A 15,338-nucleotide genomic window follows, 5' to 3' on the forward strand; every position below is an offset into this window, starting at 1 on the left:
CTCTTCATCCTTGCGGTAGGTACTGTCATCTGGCCTCCCTAATTAGGTGTTGAGTTCCTCTAGGCTCTACACCTAACATGCAGTCAGTACTCAGAGAATTCTCACTGAATGAATAAACACCGCTCACCCACATTCCCCTGGGTCATGAATTGCAGTGCCTCTGGTGAGGAGGGGTGGGAGAGGGATGGCAGGAAATATGTGTGGCCAGCCCAGCTGCAGACAATAGAGAGTGGTGAGGTCTGTGGCAAAGGAGAGTTTGTATGCCTACCTGAGGGGCTTACAATCAAATTCCACCACTCCCATTCCCCACGAATGTCCGGGACCTGATCGCCCTGTGAACACTCTATCTTTCCTTTTCCCGGACTTTATTTTCCTACTTTGTGTGTACCATCTTAAAATATACTATTTATTATATTCAACATCTGTTTTCCCTGACAAATGCGAACTCCCTGAGGGCAGAGATTTGGTGTTTTGTATTCTGCTGTAGCCCAGCCCCCACGGGCACCTAGTAGACCCTCAATAGGTGTTGAATAAGTCATCAGCCCCTGGTATGTGTCTGCAGTGGAGAGAGCTGCTCCAGTGCCCCTGCTGTGTCCAGGCTCCCGGAAACACTCAAGGGTTCAAGTCAAGAAGAGTGAAGGCCGTTGGGGGTCACAACAAGCCTCCCACAGAGCCCCAAGGAGACGGCCTAGGGTCTGTCTTCTTGATGACAGCAGGTCCAGCAGGAACTAAGGCACGAGGGTTAGCGGCTGCCCCTTGGGGGTCAACTGGGGCGGAGCTGATTTTGGGGGGGAGGGTGGGGTGGTGGGAGAGGAGGGGCCGTCACTCCAGAGCGCTCCCCCCGCCAACACACACCACACAGACGCCACACGCACCCACAATACACGCACCCGCTCGTACCAGAAGACGCAGGGTTAGGAGAGGCCAGAAACCGACAGACGGGACTGTCCGCCAGGACGGTCAGACAGGGCGGGAGGAACGTCCCAGAAGGTGGGCAAAGGGCACTGAGGGGAGGGGAGCGACCCCCCGCCGGCCCTCCAGAGCGCGCTTGCTGGAGGGCTGGGGAGGGGAGGAAAGGGGGGCGCACCCGGCGCCCGCCCGCCGCAGAGCCCCCGTGGCCCAGCCGGGAGCACCCCCAGGAGGCGGCCCGGGAACTGGGGGAGCCGCCGCCCCCCCCTTACCCCGGGGGCGCCTGCTAAGCCGGGGGCTGCCTCCGCGGCGCTTCCACCTGCGCAGGCACCGCGCCGCCCCGCGCCGAGCTGCCATTGGCTCGCTAAAAATGCCTCTCTAATCTGCGCCCATCTGTGCACGCCCCCCGCCCCCCTCCCGCGCGCCTCCTCGGCTCTGACCTTCCTCCTTCCCGCAGCCCCGGCGCGCTCCGGAGAGACGCGGTGGCGGCGGCGGCGGCGGCGGCGGCGCAGCTTCCTCTTCCCCCGGGAAGTCGTCCGGGCTTGAGGCCGGCCCCAGACGCCGCGCTCTGCCCCGCGGCGCCGCCGCTGGTGTCGGGCGCTCCTGCCCCCAGGTAGGGGGTCTGGGCCTGGGGTAGCGGGTGCGCAGGGAGGGGGCCCATTCGCGAGTGCGTGCCTGCGGAGCGCGGGCGAGGACGGGGCAGTTACCCGGAGAGCGGCGGGCGCGCGGCCGGGGCTGCTTTGCGGGCAGCGGGGCTCGCGGGCATCACCAGGCAGTGCCGGGATGCCCCTGCGCCGGGCCCCTTGGGAAAGGCAGCTAGCGGCGGAGGCCTTTACCCTGGGGGAAAACGCAGAAACCAGGTTCCTGGGGAAGCTGGCGCCCAGGTCCGGGGATTCCGAGTGGCTGGCCGGGGGCGGTCTGGTCCCAGCGGGGTGGGTGGGCTTGTGCCAGCTTGGCGCGTAAGCTATTTATGGATCAGAGTGGGCTAGGAGCAACACAGCAGTTGATGCGCCCTGTGCTCTGTCTGGTTTGCAGTTAAAGATCTTTTCTTCTGTCCCTCCACCCCTTCCCCCATACCTGGGATGGGGGGGGGCGGGAGAACGAGGTGATGCTACCTAGCCTGCAAATAAGCATAAGCCGTGGTCTTGCTGGCACCGCTCCCCTCCTCACCCCCCAGGCCACTTGCTGCCTGTTGGAACTACCTCTCCCTCTTATTTTTGCCTTAGGAGGGCATGAAAAGATTAAAAGGTCATCAGGGTGTGAGGGCCGCGGTGGCGAACCCCAGAGCTTGGGGGTTCAAGCCCCCACTGCCCCCTCCCCCCGCAGCCCAGCCCTGCCCCCCATCTGCAGTGACACATGTAGCTGCTTTTCCCTGGGCACAACCATTAATAACCCACATTTCCCTGGCTCTGGCATGGCTGGGGCGCAAACAGCACTGTCTGTTCCTGATGGTGGACGTTCTATCCCTTACCCACCTGACCTTCCGGTCACATGCAAATGGCCACTCACAAACCACCCCCTCCAGGAAGCTTCCTGATGCCCAGGTGAGATCCTTGCCTCCTGCCCTGCATTCCTCGACCTAGTCTGCCTTGTGGTTTAGTTATTTATGTCCTGTCTGTCACCCTCTAGACCAAAAGTGCCTTCGGGGTAGGAATCTGATTCATTTCTGTCACTGACCCTGCACCTGACCAGGGTCTGGCACCACGTAAATGTTTGTGGAATGAATGGATGAATGGGTTTGAACTATGGGAGATAGCTGGCAACCTGCAGATGGGGAGTGAGCCTCTTCTTGGGCTTTCTTTCCATCCCCCAGGACCAAGGGCCACCAAAGGCAGAGAGTCCCATTTACGCCCTTCCTGGTCCTGCAACTGATGGGCACCTATGGCATTTGGAGATAAATGTCACAGTTCCGATGGCTCCAGAGGGTCTTTCTGGGCCCCTGGTTTGAGTTCCTGGCCTGAGCCAGACTTGGTGGAAGGCCCCAGGGAAGGTCTGACTTTCCTCAGGCCCCTGGGTTGGCACTCTCTTCCTGGGCTGCCCAGCTCAGACCACGGGTGTCTGTCTCTGTCCCAGGACTTGGGAAAGTCCTGATCAGCCTCAGGGCATCCGGGAAGGCCCCAGCCAGGCCATCCTCAGCTTCTGGGGTCCTCCTAGCGAGCTCAGAGCAGATCTCATGACTCCATTGTGTGGAGGAGGAAACCCAGGCCAGAAGGAGAGGCCAAGCGTTCTGGGGTCTGTGACAGATGTGGACATTTAGCAGAGCTTTCTCCAGCCCTTGTTGCTCCTTTGACAGCCATGCTGATGAGACAACTGCAAGATGTTCTTTTCCTGGCCTTACAGAGGGGGAGACTGAGGCCCAGAGAAGGTCAGCAGCAGAGCTGGGGGTGACACTCAGTTCCTGGCTCCTAGTCCAGTACTCTCTCCACGGGGCGAGAGGGAGCTAGGGTGAGGCCCCAGAGCCAGGTGGGGATTGTTTTAGAGGTTCCCCCTCTCTGGCTCTGTCTTGACCCCTAGTCATGGAAAGAGTAAGAGAGTATGGGAGGGGTGCTTCAGGGGCAGGGGGAGGCAAGTGGAGGATGGGTTAGTTAGTGCCTGCAGGGGGTTGGCCCTGGGGGTCTCCAGAAGAGGGTGCAGTAATAGCAGTAAAAACTAACAGCACTTGGCATTTGTCACGTGCCAGGTCCTGATCCAACTCTAACTCATTCAGTCCTCACTGTAGCCCCATGAAGTAGGTACCGGGATTAGCCCCATTTTACAAATGAGGAGACTGAGGTACAGAGACATTCTCTGTCCAAGGTCACACAGTTTGAAAGTGGAGGAGCTAGGATTTGAACCTAGGCTCCAGAGTCCATGCTCTTAACCTGTATTCCCTATTGCAAGAGCAAGAGGGCTGTGGAGCTGGCTGCTGGGGCTTGCTGTCTCCGTGGAGATACAGGTTTCAGGTGCTCCGTGGCTCAAGTTCGAGCACAGTGGGTGGGATGTGCCTGATAGTGACTGTGGGTTATGGCTGCTGAGAATAAGAATCCACATCAGTGAGCAGGAGTGTGACCTTTGTATGACACACACCTGACCCTGTGTCACTCCCCTGCTCTGCATCCTTCAGTGGCTCTCCATTGCCCCGAGAACAAAGGGCAGTCTCCTTAATGTGGCACTGTTGTCCTCCCCAAGTCTGGGTTTCCGCCTTCTTTTCACCCTCCCTCTGCCCTCCAGCTCCTCTGAACTGCTCTCAGTTCCTCAAGGAAGTCATGCTTCTCTCACCTGCAGGCCTGCGCACAGGCTGTCGCCCTACTCGAACACTCTCCCTCCTCTTCCCTCCACGTTACTTCTCACCCTGGGCGGGGTGAGGAGGGTGGGGGGGTGGGGGGGTGCTGAGACTTCTGTTCCTCCCAGAAGCTTCCCGACTCGGGCATCCTGCTCACTCACCTCCCCTGACCCAGCACCCTCTGGGGCATTGGGGTGTTACCCCATATTCCCATTGCAAGGCTATGAAGTCCAAGGGGCAGAGTCTGTGTTCCGTCCCCAGTGTCCCCAGTGCCTGGCACTGGGTTGCTCTAGCTCACTTGTAGAATGAGTGAATGTGTATTGGCCCCTCACATCATCAACCTCAGGACACATAAAGCATTTTTCTTCTCCCCATAGGAGTTGAGGAAATCGCTCATAAATTTGCATATAGCCCCCGGCAAGGATAGGCTGGTGGTAGAAAGCCTTCACTGGAGAAGTGAAACGGCCTGTGGGCGTGGTGGGACAGGGTTGGGGGGGTGGGGGGTGGGAGAGTTCACAGATTTGGGGGGAGTCCTCCCTCCCGGGGGAACAGGTGGGAGGGATGGGGGAGGAGTGAGTATGGAGGAGGGATGCTTGGTTTTATACTTTCTTAAGTTTAAAAAAAAAAGCTTTTATTTTTCTTATTACCAAAGTAAGATGTCCTTGTTGTGGAAAATTTAGAAAGTACTGGAAAGCCAAATAAAATCCATTAGCCAGCACCACACCTACCTGATGTAGGCACTTTGTGGCTGGTTTCCAGCCAGGGGCAGCAGACTGGGGCAGCGGATGGGGGGTGGTGGGGACTGGGGACAGGTGGGGTAGAAGGTGGAGGGGGGATTAGCGTGCAGGTGGGGGTTGGTCCCTGAGTCTTGGCTGTGGTCAGCTGGGGCGGGAAGCAGGCAGAACAGGGTGAAAGAAGTGGAGCTCCGAAGTAGCCCTGACAGACAACCTCAGGGACCCACGGTGGGCTCTGGAGCTAGACTGGGCCTCTGGAGCCGAGCTTGGAATGGTCAGACCTCTAGACCTCAGTGGCCATCAGGCACTGGGTGGGGCGAGGGCCTCGCTCTTAGGCAGGTGGCTCTGTAGCAACAGCAGTCCCCGAGGGGCTGCCACCTGAGGGCACATCACACACACGCCCCCCACTCCCCGGCAGCTGGGTCGAGAGATAGTGCTTACCCACCTGCACGATGGGCCAGGGGAGAAGATGAGCAGGAAGCTGGCCCCAGCTGGCTCTGAGGGGATGGGAACTCCAATACCAGGGAAGTTGGTGGGGCCATTTCTGGGCAGCGAGTGGGTGTGTGGGTAGGGGTTCCCGAGGGTGGCTCAGAAACAAAGGATGAGTCCTCTCATTTATTCAGGAGGGACAAAAGGAGATTTGAGGACCCAGGGTGGAGTCTGTAAATAGCGTTAGTTCATTTGAGAAATAAAAGCTGTAATCATAGTAAACCTATGCTGTGGTGGAGGGTGTGGGAAGCCGGGGGAATAGGTGGGCACTGCCTTCCTGGCAATAGCGATCAGAGCTTTGACCTGGTAGTCTCTCCCACAGGTGCCTTCACAGGGTGCAGAGTGGAGATGGTCAGCGCGGCAGAGCTTCATGTCCGGTGGGGGTGCTGGGGACAGAATTAGGATGTCTCCAGCCGGTGCAATTTTAGGCAGCTGTTCAATTCTTTCATTTGGTCAGTGGATCTCTCCACTGCACGTCCCCTGTGTGCCAGGCACTGTTTTAGATGCTGGGGGATGCTGAGAGAGAACAGATGGTCAGAACGTATGGGCAAGTGAAGGCAAGTGACTTTGTGGAATGATGTATTTCGTGTGATCCCATTTAAAAAATATACATATGTGTCTGCGTGTGCATATTGCATAAACATGCTTAGAATGCTGCATACCTGATTGTTATTGGGGCTTACCTCTGAGGGCAGGTAGCGGGAGGCTCGGTGCCAGGCAGGATGGGGAATGTTTCTTCTTTTTAGCCGTCCTGTGCTGTTTGCACTGTATACAACAAATGTCATCCCTCGTAAAAACATAATTAAAATTACACTTTATAATATCTGGGATTTTTCTTGGAAATCTTAAAAAAGTGAGCATTTAAATTGTATTCCCCTCAGTTTGTCAGATGCTGCCACTCGGGTTTACATTTTTATTTGTGGCTGGTTTTGAACTGGTTCCCGCATGGGCTTCTTTCTTCTCTCCTTCCTCGCATTCCTGGGGTGGACGAGACCTGGTGGGATGGGCACGTGGGTAAGGTAAGTCTGGGTACCAGGAAGGCAGAAGGAGCGTCACAGAAGCCAAGTCTCCATGAAAGTGGTGATTGGGCGCCCACGGTGTGTGTGGTACTGAGGTGTCCTGGGGGGGGCCACAAAGGAGGGAGGCAGGCCCCGGACAGCAATGCCAGGGGACCCCAGGGGGCCTGAGGTCCACTGACATGCGCCAGGCACTGTTTTGTTTATCCATATTTATGAACTCATTTAGTTTTCCTCAGTAATGTTATCCCCATTTTACAGATGGGGAAACTGAGGTTAAGTGACTTGCCTGAGGTCACACTGCAAGTAAGTGGCTGAGGCAGGATTCATACTCATGCAATCTGGATCCAGAGACTCCACTCTTTTTTTTTTTTTTTTAAGATTTTATTTATTTATTTATTTATTTATTTATTTATTTATTTATTTATTTATTTTAGAGAGTGGGGAGGGGCAGAGGGAAAGGGAGAGAATCCCAAGCAGACACCTCACTGAGTGCGGAGCCCAATGCGGGGCTCAATCTCAAGGCCCTGAGGCCATGACCTGAGCCGAAATCAAGAGTTGGACGCTTAACCTACTGAGCCACCCAGGCGCCCCAGAGGATCTGCTCTTAACCTCTATGCCACGGCACCTCTCATTAGGGAGTGCAGATAGGCATGCTCCTGAAGAGTGAGCGTGGTTGACCATGGAAGGTCTTCTGCCAGAGGTAGATCTGGAAGGAAAGGATGGTAGATTCGGAGAGGTGGAAGGTGCCTTCCAGGCAAAGTGACAACAGGGACAAAGATGCAGAGGCTGGAGCACGAGAGGTGGGTTGTAGGGGCTGGGGAGGAAATCTGCGCAGGAACCCGAGGGACGAAGTGGGAGGTGAGGCTAGGGGGCAGATGCCTCCTAAACCGTTGGCCTCACTGGACTTTCTGGAACAGGTAGCCGAGCACCTCTTAGCCCCCTTTCTGTCCTGTCTGGCCCTTCCCCAGGGCTATACCACCCTATCCCTGGCCTGCCTGGGTCCAGCCTTGACCGACCACTGGAGGAAGAGAGACAGCTGAGGCAGGGCAGGAGCATGGGCTGGGAAGCAGGGGGACCCAGGGCGAGATCCTGGTCTTTACACCCACTAATGGAGGAGCCTTGGCCATTTGGCACCTTGCCTGGGACTCAGTTTCCTCTTCTGTTCTTTATTTTTAAACTTTCTTTTTTTTTTTTTTAAGATTTTATTTATTTATTTGACAGAGAGAGACACAGCAAGAGAGGGAACACAAGCAGGGTCAGTGGGAGAGGGAGAAGCAGGCTTCCCGTGGAGCAGGGAGCCCGATGCGGGACTCGATCCCAGGACCCTGGGATCATGACCTGAGCTGAAGGCAGACGCTTAACGACTGAGCCACCCAGGCGCCCTATTTTTAAACTTTCTATTATGGGAAAATATAAGCCTTTACAGAAGTAGAGAGAATAGGATAATGCACTACCATGTACCTACTGCTCAGCTTTAACTCCTACCAGCTCATGGCCAATCTCGTTCCATTTCTGCCCACCCCCCAATTCAAACCAAGTCCCAGACACCATTTCCTCACAAATACCTCAAGATGTGTCTTGAAATGATAAGGACTTTTCCTAACATAATCACAATGCCATTATTCTACCTAAGAAGAAACTATTCCTTTATATTGTCACATATCCACTGAGTGTTACAGACATGTCTTTCTTTTGTTTTGTCTTGCTTTTGTTTTTTTGCACTGAGTTTGACTCAGGATCCAAATAAGGGCTACACATTGTGACTGGTTGATACGTGTCTTAGTTTCTCTTAATCTGTAGTTTCCCTCTGCATCTTTTCCTTTGTCCTCGGCAGTTGATCTATTGGAGAAGCCAGGTTGTTTGTCCTGTAGAATTTCCTGCAGTCTGGATTTCGTTGATTGCATCCCCGGGGTATAGTTTAACGTGTCCCTCTGTCCCCTCTGTAAATTGGGTAGTTGAATCCATCTGTCTCCTGACTACCTTCCTGACTTTACCTTCACAACGCCTAGAATCGCACCACCTCTCCCCACGTCCATTGCTGCCCTCCCTTCTGAGCCTCCACTGTAGCTTTCCTGCATCATTGCAACAGCCTCTACCGGGTCTCCCTGCTTCCCTCCTTGTCCTAGCAGCCAAAGAGACTCTTCTGAAACCTAAATCAGATCCATCCCTTCTCTGCTCAAAACTTCAATGACTCCCTCTTCTTTGGAATAAAGCCCAAAGTCCTATAAAAAGTCCTGTTAATGGCCTACAAGGCCCTGCGTGATCTAGCTGCATAGTACCTCTGACCTCATTCATGCCACTCCTTCCTCGCTTGGTTCCTGGCCATTTTTTGGATGTATTGGACATCCTCCTGCCTCAGGGCCTTTGCACTGCCATTCCCTGGAAGTGCCGGGCTTCAGAGGTCAGGATGGCTCATGATGTTCACATCTCTGCCCATGTCACCTCCTCAGAGAGGCCTTCCCAGAGCATCTCATCTAAAATAGCTGCTGATGGGTTTCCTGGGTGGCTTAGTTCGTTAAGTGTCTGCCTTCAGCTCAGGTCATGGTCCCAGGGTCCTAGGATCGAGCCCCACATCGGGCTCCCTGCTCAGCGGGAAGCCTGCTTCTCCCCCTCCCTCTGCTGCTCCCCCTGCTTGTGCTCTCTCCCTCTCTCTCTGTCAAATAAATAAATGAATAAAATAAAAAAAAATAAAATAGCTGCTGTTAACTGATGAATTATTGAACTCTACATCTGAAACTGATGTTGGCTAATTGAATTAAAATTAAGGACAAAATAGCTGCTGCCTTTCTCCATCCCCCGCCCCTGCTTTAGTTTCCTTCGTTTCCTTTGTTTCCTTCGTAGCACTTGCCCATCCTTGATGTTAACAGTCTTGTTGCTTTCCCCTCCCCGGCTCCCCTACCTGCCTGTGAGCTCGGTGAGGGCAGGGCAGCAGGACTCTGCCCACAGAACAGACAGACGTCCCCTTTCACTTATAGGCTCCCAGTCAGCTCCTCTCTTTTCAGCATTTCCTGGAAAATAAAACAATGCTTCAGAGTTTACAAAATACTTCCTGTCTTAGGTCAGATGCTGGGAAGCATAACCCAAGACAAGTGATTTACTGCAGGCAAGCCCACAGAAGGGAGGGAGAGTGTCTGCAGGGCGCTTGAGAGGGGGACAGCAAGTGCCAGGGATGGGGTCCTGCCAGGAGGCAAGGGGCCAGGCCTCTTGGACCCCCTTACTAGGTAATTGTTGGCTGCCCCCTACCCCGGGGGAGGGTATAACCTCCCAGGCATCTTGGGTGAGGCCACTCACCCAGAAGCCCCTGCCAACTCTCAGGAGAGGGGGACAGTGGTATGGAGCATCAGGTACCCCTTCTCCACTTTCTTTGTATGCATTTGCTGCTGTGAGCCCAGCCATCAGCTGTGAGGGAGGTATTTATTTATTTATTATTATTATTTTAAAGATTTTATTTATTTATTTGAGAGAAAGCAAGAGACAGCACGAGCGGAGGGGGAGGGGCAGAGGGAGAGGGAGAAGCAGGCTCCCCACTGAGCAGGGAGCCTGACGCGACGCCATGCGGGGCTCGATCCCAGGACCCCAGGATCATGACCTGAGCCGAAGGCAGATGCTTAACCGACTGAGCCACCCAGGCGCCTGGAGTATTTGCTAATGACTGCTATTCCTGTGTGATATATGAAGAAGCCCAGGTTCTCAGGGGCAGGATGGTGGAATGACTTGCCTGGGGTGGCACATCCAGGAAGGGGCAGACCTGGAATTTGAGCTCTGATTCTTCCTTGGGTCTCTCTTCGTGGCTGCTGGTTCCTGATATTCTTCTCATTGGTTCGTTCCGCAAATAGGTATCCAGCGCCGTGTGCGGTACTGACCTGGGTGCTGGCCGTTCAGTGGCGAGTGAGCCCCCTCCCGGCTGTGGATGTGTCCGCCTGCACCCTGCTTACCCCTGCGGAGCCCTGAGCCCCAGCTTCCGTAACAACAGCATGCGCACGTGTTAGACCCCTCGTGGGGATTAGCACACGTCAGCCTCACAGCACCGCATTCAGATGGGCAAGATGAGGCTGCAGCGGGGCTTAAGGCTTCGGACCAGGGTCCCTAGCGAATGTGTGATAGAGCTGGGATTCACACTGGGTCTGAACACGGCTCTCCCCACTCCCACCCCCCCTCCCCCGGCCCCGCCTACAGCAGGCTATCTGGTGTCACCTTTATCAGCAGCTCCATCGGACACCAGGCTGCCACCCTGTCCTGCTCCCCAAGTGTTGGGTGACCAACTGTCATCTCACCTGCCCCACTTGGCCAGGCCCCAGACAGGGCACCTCTGATGGGAGGTTAACCCCACCGTGCAGGGCCCTGGATTCCTGCCTCTGCCCCTTCCCCAGCCCCTTTGTCACTGGGGCTGACTGGCTGGGTGGGCCCTTGTGCATTGGGGGCCCCTCCCCCTCACACCAGCTGGCCTGGTAAGCCACAAAGCTGGCTTGGCCTGGGTGCCCCTGGACAGGGCTGGGGGTGGGGTGGCAAATCACGGCAGGCTTCCTTTGCGCCTCCTCACTTCCCAAACAGGGTCAAGACAAGCCTGACAGGGAGAAATCAAGTCAGCAACTTAAGTTGTAACATTGCCGCATTAGGTATGGAAGGGCGAGGAGGGCCCCCCCACTGCCTTGGGGATGGGGGTCTGCGAGGCAGTAGATTGGGGATGGGGGGCCCCTACTTGCATCATCTCCAGATTTCTGAGATCCCTGCTCCCCCCCAGGACCCTTTCCTGTCACATCCCCAGGCTGCTCTGGACCACTGCTCAGCTGAGCTGGGTGCTAGAGGCCAGGCTCTTTCCCAAATTTGAGGTTTTCGAGGCTCCTGCCAGGGGCTACTCCCAGGAGGGGTCTGTGCCCCCCTTGGCAAGAACTCCAAGAATATTTGTGCAAATTTTGGGCAGGAAATAGCAAGCAAAGCACATGCAAAAAAGCCCATCCTGTTGCCAGTGGAATAGTTACTCTGCTCACAGCCTGGTCTGGATGGCTGGAGCGCTTCGGTCTGCAGGGGAGTGAGGCGCTCCCCAGAGCGGCTGCAGGGGTGCAGGGGAGGTGGGAGCCCCGAGGGCTGTGGCCACCCCACCCTTACTGCAAGTCAACATCTGATTTCCATCATACTTTCCTCCTCACCAGATGGTGATTTTCTAATTTAATCATTTTGTTTGCATTAGCTAGACTTCTGTAAAGAACTTTCCCTCTTCATTTATTTTGTTATTCTGAAATATAGTATGTATAGTAGGATAAAGGCTTGATTCTTTCCCTTTATTTATCAGTTTTAAAAGAAATGATGGGGGGGTGCCTGGGTGGCTCAGTCGGTTAAGCGTCTGCCTTTGGCTCAGGTCATGATCTCAGGGTCCTGGGATCGAGCCCCATGTGAGGCTCCCCATTCAGCAGGGAGTCTGCTTCTCCCTCTCCCTCTGCCCCTCTTCCTGTGCTCTCTCTCTGTCTCTCAAATAAATAAATAAAATCTTCAAAAAAAAGTGAGTTGGTGCTCTAGCAACCTCCAAAGGTGACCAGTGAGTATTAATCTCATTTTAAAATACAAAAGTATATAACCTAGGCTGTACGTTTTAACAAATCAATACAAAGCCAACATCCAAGTCACTACCATGTAGGTCAAAACCAGAGAATTGCTATAGTCACAAAAGCCTCCCTAGCACCCTTCTCCTCCACTGAGCCTCCCTCCCAGAGGGACCCACCACTCCAAATAGTTAGTGTTATTAGCTGCTTTGTTTTTGGTTTTACCACGTAAGTATGCATCCAAAACCAAATAGTTCTGTCTCTCTTTGAATTTTAATTAATAGAATTACTATTCTTTAATGGCTCCAAGCCAAGAGCCCGACACGGGGCTCGATCCCAGGACCCTGGGATCATGACCTGAGCCAAAGGCAGATGCTCAACAGACTGAGCTGCCCAGGTGCCCCGGCTGGGTTTTTTTTCAATTAGCATTTTCTTTTTACCATGCATCTAGAGTGTTCTTTGTAGTAGTGATTCTTTCATTTTTCCTTGTTGTATGGTATTCTATTATGTGAATAGACCATGATTTACTTATCCAGGCTAGCATTTACATGATCATGGTTGTTTCTGATTTACAGCTATTGTGAAGAATGCTACTCTGAACATTCTCTGGATAAACCACTCATGCAGTTCTTTTTTTTTTTTTTTTTGATTTAAAGATTTTTATTTATTTATTTACTGGAGCGAGTACGAGGGAAAGGGAGAGAAAGAGAACACAGAGGGATAAGCAGACTCCCTGCTCAGCAGGGAGCCCGATGCGGGGCTGGATCCCAGGACCCCGGGATCATGACCTGAGCCGAAGGCAGACGCTTAACCGACTGAGCCACTCAGGCGCCCCCCAATTCATGCAGTTCTGCAGGGTATAAACCTAGGAGTGGAATTGCTGGGTCACGGGGTGTGTCTTCACACTTACTGGAGAGTGCTAAACTCTTATCCAAAGTGGTTGTACCAGTCCCCACACGTACAGGTAGTGTGTGCTCGATCTCGGTGCTCCACATTCTTGCAGACATTCGGTTATTAACAGACTTTTAAAGTTTTTTTATATTTTGATTTTTATTATTGTTATGGATTTTTATAAATTTGATGAGTTTCAGTCCTTGTAGCCATTACTCTCAATGATGCTTAAGTTGTCCCACTTTTGGCCAGTGGGAGCCTCTTCAAGTTAACTCTGGTATCCTTTTCACACAAGCGCACTGTGTTTGGAAGTGTCCTTGCTTTCTGGAATGAAGGTGTTTTAGGCTCCTCAGAGCTGTAATCAGCCATTTCTTCAGGGAGCTCTGGGTCATTTTATTTATATATGTGTGTATGTGTGTGTGTATAAAATTGCGATGTAATTTTATACCATAATTTTATCCCTTTTAAAATGTACAATTTGGGGGCGCATGGGTGGCTCAGTATGTTAAGCTTCTGCCTTAGGCTCAGGTCATGATCCCGGGGTCCTGCGATCAAGCCCCTCATCCAGCTCCCTAGTCAGCAGGGAGCCTGCTTCTCCCTTTCCCTCTGCAGCTCCCCCTGCTTGTGCTCTCTCTCTTTCTCTCTCTGTCAAATAAATAAATAAAATCTTTTTAAAAAATAAAATACATAATTCGGTGGCTTTTAGCACATTCACAAAGTTGTGCAACATCACCACTATCTAATTCCAGAACATTTCCATCACTCCAGAAAGAAACCGCATGCCCTTGAGCACTTACTCCTCAGTTCCCCTCCCTCAAGCTCCTGGCAACCACCCATCTCCTCTCTGTCTCTATAAATTCACTGATTCTAGATAATGCTTATTTGGTAAGTGGACTCATACAAGACGTTTCTGACTGGCTTCTTTCATTTAGCGTACTGTTTTTAAGGGTCACCCATGTTGGAGCCTGGGTCAAGACTTCATTCCTTTTTATGACTGAATAATATTCCATCGTATGGATATACACGTTTTGTTTATCCACTCATCCAGTAATGGACGTCTGAGTTGTTTCTTTCTTTTTTTTTTAAAGATTTTATTTATTTATTTATTTGCGAGAGAGAATGAGAGACAGAGAGCACGAGAGGGAGGAGGGTCAGAGGGAGAAGCAGACTCCCCGCCGAGCAGGGAGCCCGATGCGGGACTCGATCCCGGGACTCCAGGATCATGACCTGAGCCGAAGGCAGTCGCTTAACCGACTGAGCCACCCAGGCGCCCCGTCTGAGTTGTTTCTACCTTTGGGTTGTTACGAGTAATGCTTCTATGAGCATTTAGGTACAAGCGGACATAGGCTTTCATTTCTGTTGGATCTATACCTAGGGTCACATGGTAAATCTACTTTTAACTTTTTGAGGAGCTACCAGGCTGTTTCCCAGACCGCACTGGTTCACATTTCTACCGGCAGGGTATGAAAGTTCCAGTTTCTCCTCATCCTCCCCAGTGCTTTCTGTTGTCCATCTTTTTTTTTTTTAATTTCTAAAAAGATTTTATTTATTTGTCAGAGAGAGAGAGAGAGCACAAGCAGGGGGAGCTGTAGGCAGAGGGAGAAGCAGGCTCTGAGCAGGGAGCCTGATGCAGGGCTCAGTCCCAGGACTCTGGGATCATGACCTGAGCTGAAGGCAGACGCTTAACTGACTGAGCCACCCAGTCATCCCTATTTTCCATCTTTTTTTTTTTTAAGGTTTTATTTATTTATCTGACAGAGAGAGACACAGTGGGAGAGGGAACACAAGCAGGGGGAGAGGGAGATGGAGAAGCAGGCTTCCCGCTGAGCAGGGAGCCCGATGCGGGGCTCGATCCCAGGACCCTGGGATCATGACCTGAGCTGAAGGCAGACGCTTAACGACTGAGCCACCCAGGCACCCCGCTATTGTCCATCTTTTTGATCATAGCCATCCTAGTGGGTGTAAAGTAACATCTTCTGGTGGTTGCGATAGGCATTTTCCTAATGACAAGTGATGTTGAGCGTCTTCTCATGTGTTTATTGGCCTTTCGTATACCTTCTTTGGAGAAATATCTTTTCACATCCTTCCCCAAGTTTTTTTAAAGATTTTATTTATTTTTTTGAGAGATCGTGAGAGAGAGAGCACAAGCTCGGCGGAGAGGCAGAGAGAAAAGGAGAAGCAGACTCCCGGCTGAGCTGGGAGCCTGATGTGGGGCTCGATCCCAGGACCCTGAGATCATGACCTGAGCTGAAGGCAGATGCTTAACCGACTGAGCCACCCAGGCACCCCTCCTTCCCCAATTTTTAATCGGGTACTTTGTCTTTTTATTGATGAGTTTTCAGAGTTCTTTATATATTCTAGATACACTTGTCAGATATATGACTTGCACATTTTTTTTACTCATTTCTGTGAGTTGTCTTTTCTCCGTGGATCCATTTAATGAGGAATGGTAATTAGAGACTCAGTCTGGGTGTTAGAGGCATTATGCTTTTTGAAT

At 52.6% G+C, this 15,338-nt stretch overlaps 1 protein-coding gene across 2 annotated transcripts in view; it reads left to right on the forward strand.

Moving 5' to 3' along the window:
• Window positions 1-1,381: 1,381 nt before the first annotated feature.
• PACSIN1 (protein kinase C and casein kinase substrate in neurons 1) overlaps window positions 1,382-15,338 on the forward strand; it is a 55,175-nt gene continuing 41,218 nt past the window's right edge. Inside the window, exon 1 of one of the 2 annotated variants that reach the window (XM_006737055.3) lies at window positions 1,382-1,522. The gene's annotated coding sequence lies outside the window, so the exon portion shown is untranslated. The remainder of the gene's footprint in view (window positions 1,523-15,338) is intronic. The other variant, XM_081828024.1, reaches the window with a different exon arrangement.

This window comes from Leptonychotes weddellii, chromosome 8 (assembly GCF_054177405.1).
Source record: "Leptonychotes weddellii isolate Sample4059 chromosome 8, ASM5417740v2, whole genome shotgun sequence".
NCBI classification, from domain to species: Eukaryota; Metazoa; Chordata; class Mammalia; order Carnivora; family Phocidae; genus Leptonychotes; species Leptonychotes weddellii.